This window comes from Lacerta agilis, chromosome 10, assembly GCF_009819535.1.
Source record: "Lacerta agilis isolate rLacAgi1 chromosome 10, rLacAgi1.pri, whole genome shotgun sequence".
NCBI classification, from domain to species: Eukaryota; Metazoa; Chordata; class Lepidosauria; order Squamata; family Lacertidae; genus Lacerta; species Lacerta agilis.
Window position 1 is genome coordinate 48109671 of NC_046321.1, and position 4367 is coordinate 48114037.

Sequence of the window (4367 nt, forward strand, 5' to 3'; positions counted from 1 at the left end):
GAGGGAAATAAAATTACCATTGCTAATTATATTTTTAAAAAAATCATTATTAATAACAGTAATTCACAAAACTGCTGTTGATGACTCAGGAACTCTGGCACTGGTAATCAATCAACTCATATAATGTGCTAAAATATTTGGCTTCACTTCAGTCCATAAGTGATAGCATCAAACCCCTTGCTCAAAGGCTGCCCATCTTAAGATAGCTTATAGAGTGCCTAGAACTGGCTTATGAATATTGCCATTTCTGATGTCAGATTTGTGTCCATGTTTTCTTTGGAGCAGATAGAATGTGGAAGGGTACTGCTGGCAAATGATGGCATATATCACATTGCAAGATGAGCAGGTGAATGAATGTTGTGGATGACATTGTTAGATCAGAGTAGACATGGGGACAGAATTGGCATCTGGATGTGTGAAAGAAGTTCAGATTATTTTGATATCTTCTGAAATCACCTGGAGGAGGAGGACAGGACAGAGGGTGTGAAGAAAGAGCTATGAATGGAGGGGAACCCCTTTCCCGCCCTTTAGACCCCCTGAGAAACTCAACAAACCTGCTGTACTTGGAACTGGGTATGGAGAGGGAAGTTAAATGGAACACAGCTGTGGGCAGCCTGAGGAAGTACCACCCACCTTTGGCCTGTCCATGAAAAGGAAGTCTCAAGTGAGAGACTAGGGCGATGTCTGCGTTTTCCAGGGACGTCTTCTCATTGTGAGACTTTTGTGGGTGAGCTGAGAGTTTATTTGGACCCTGGATGAGAACACGGAGGCTGAGAGGGAGGGCATGTCAGAAGGAAAACGAACTGATTGATACATATATTAGTAACTTCATTTTTTTGTTCACCGCTTAGAGATATTTTAAAATATATTAAGCGGTATATAAATTTAATCATCATCAACAGCTGTCTCTACCAAAAGCATGTTAACTGGATTATATCCAATTCAAATGCAAATTCCTCTACTGACAGCAGTCCAATTTAGACTTCCTACAGTGGAATGGGGAGATTTTTGGTGATCCCTACTGCAAACTCCCAAAATCTGTCCCAGGCTCATTGTCTGCAACTACTATTTTTGATATTCTTGTTTTCTCTGTTTAACTAAATAAAATATGTGTTAGCAACGGGCTCAGTAAAGCTCCAATCAGGCAGAAAATACGTATTTGTTTTTTTGTTTTTTAAAAAAAAGAATACTGGTCATATGAGATTGCAGAAATAAAGAACTGTATATTATCTTCAATGCATGCAATCCTATGCATATTTACTCTGAAATAAATCCCACTGTGTTTGTAGCCAGGAACCTAAGTTTTCAGTTCTCTGTAAAATGAATTTGCATACAGACCAGATTTTTTCTACTTCTGCTTTGTTTTATCATTGATGAAAAGAGAAAGTATGGGGGAGTTTCTTTAAGAACTGGTCATGATATGATGTGTGACAAGACTAATGTAGCAATATATGCTCATTTTAATTGTCCACAGACCCCTCCCCACAGCTTTCCTATGAAAAACTGAGCCAATTAATCAAATTAATTAAAAAACAGTGATGTTGGCATATTTTACACTCTATATCCCTTTCATCTCTACATAGAAAGATTTTCAAGACAATCCACATAGGCCACACTTCTATATGGTTATAAATGTTCACTTTATCAAGGACAAAATTTGCCCTAGGAAAAGCACCGAGACACTGTTAATGAACCCAAGAATGTTGTGTGTCCGAATGTATGAATACACCTCTACATGTTTAAATTGTAAAAAAAGCAATAAAAATCTGTTTATTTTCATTTAATTAGGCATGAATAGAAACATTACATCATCATAATCAAAACTTTATTACGGTCATAGAGCAGCATAATAAATATTACTTACAATACGGCTTTATGTAGATAATTCCCAAAACCTCAGCAGCTCTCCCACTTTAACCAGTTTAAGGTGCCCCTGTACATCCTCTGCAAACAGCTGGCACAGCCCACCAATTGGGCGTTGTGTTGGTTGCATGGACAGTGAGTGCCAATGAACAACAGGGCCAGCACAAATCCTCTCTGATTGCAGGAAGTCACCAAATAAGGGAATTTGGGATGCATGGAGAAAATGTCACCACGCTCCTTTTATTTCAACACTCAAGAAGGAAATAAACTCCCAGTCCCTGCAGCCCTCCCATCCTCTCGATGAGGGAGGCCAAGACAGAGCACTCAGAAGACCCCACCTGCTCACCTCTCTTGTTCCCTCACAAACACCTACTGTGCATCTGGGGCTCTAGCTGCTAGTTACATCCTCATAATTCTCTATGCCTCTCTCTGGTCTCCGAGGCCACTCTCCCACAAGTAGAGGGTCCATCCCACCCCTTGCTGTATGCTGGCCCAAAGGGGTGACATATTGGGGGACAGAGGCCTCTCCACCATCAAGTCCCTTGTATTTTGAGGGAATAGACTTCTCAGAGTGCATAGGTGGCATAAGGACTGCTAGGTTGGCAGGAGCAGGGACCGTCTCACCCCGTTGCGGGGATTCGAACCGCCAACCTTCTGATCAGCAAGCCCTAAGCTCTGTGGTTTAACCCACAGTGCCACCCACATCCAATACATACATACATATCCTTTATTCGATCGATAGTCAGAAGAAACATTTCTCAATACAAAATTATACAACTAAAAAAAATCAGAAGAATACACAAATAAAATAGGACAGCACTAGTAAACCTTATACAGATAACCCACATCCAATTCAGATTGGTCATCCCTTAATCATGACATAGCCACAGCCGTATACTGAATGGAGGGGGGTATTTTCAACTGTTTTGGTGCCTAAGGAAATAAGCATGGCTGAAGTATGGATTCTCTAATCCTTACTGTTGACACGGAAGGTGACATTGGGGCAAGCTACACATTTACTTTGTAGCTTGTCTTTTGAATTCAAGGCATCACTCCCCATTGCCTGATCTGGTTTGAAACACTAACATGGGTGTTAAGAGGGGCTTTGACTTTATTTGGGCCACCTACACATATATGAAGCAGCCCTGTTTAAAATACAGCTGCTACTCCTGTTCCCACCTTTAAGATCAGTACTGTAAGGCTGGTGGGCATTAGTGACTGTATAGTTATTATTTGTGAGCTTCTACCCTGTATAGTTATTATCTGTGAGAGATATGGATGGATATGCTAGCTTTTTAAGAGCTTTCCTTGGATTTCAACCGAAATGTTTTAGCGTCGGGAGTCTTTGGTCGTTATTAAATGAATGCTATTACTTAGTTACTTATTATTATTATCACCTGCGACAGGGTAAGCTCCTGTTGCTCGGTCCCAGCTCCTGCCCACCTAGCAGTTCCAAAGCACGTCAAACTGCAAGTAGATAAATAGGTACCGCTGGGGCGGGAAGGTAAACGGCGTTTCCATGCGCTGCTCTGGAGAAGCGGCTTTGTCATGCTTGCCACATGACCCAGAAGCTGTACAATGGCTCCCTCAGCCAGTAACACTAGATGAGCGCCGCAACCCCAGAGTCGGACACGACGACCTAATGGACAGGGGTCCCTTTACCTTATTACTTAGCTTAAACTGCGGCTTTAAATTGTATGTTTTAATGCTTCCTTTTAATGGAATTCTATGTTTATCCAATGTAAGCCACCTGGGGAGAGGATGGCCTTGGAAAAATTTGAAATAAAGAATCTTCCATTGGCTCCGGCACTAAACCCTCGCTGGAAGACTGGTTTCCACGGGGTGTGTGTGTGTAAAAACACGGAATCCAAAAGTATGAGGCACTTTGGTTTTACATGGTGAGCGAAGTGTGGGGATTCCAATCCGGATTCCAACCTCAGCGACTGCGGCTGAGGTTGGAAGTGGGACGCCGCCGTTCCTTCGGTGCTAATGAATGCGGCACACAGGGAAGGTTATGATTTCTCTGGTTGTGCTTGTGCCAACTCCTAAGTTTGTGCTTGTGCCAAGTCCTAAGGCGTTATCTGCGCGCGAGAGAGAGAGAGAGAGGAAGGCCGCCCGCCCGCCCGCGAAAAAAACCAGCGGAGTCCTCTTGTCAAAGCACCGGATCCTCCTCTCGCTCGCCTCTCCTCTCAATCCCTCCGCAGTCCGAACGACTTCAGGGTTGTCACCGCCGCCGTCTGGGGCGCCTCGGCCTTGGCCTGGCTTGCGGGCTGCCGCTGGTTGGCGACGGCGGGACACGTGAGGGAGAAGAAAGAGGCGTGAGGTTGGGAGGGGGGGTGGAAGAGAGAGAGGAGAGGAGAAGCGGCGGCGGCGGCGGCAGGAGTTCCCCCGACAGCTGGAGAGGCTGCGGTAGTTGGCGGTATCGGCCGCAGTAAAGCAGCGAACGGCCGTTGTTGTTGTTGGCGGCGGCGCGCGCTGTGCGCGGCGGCGGCTCCTCCTCCTCC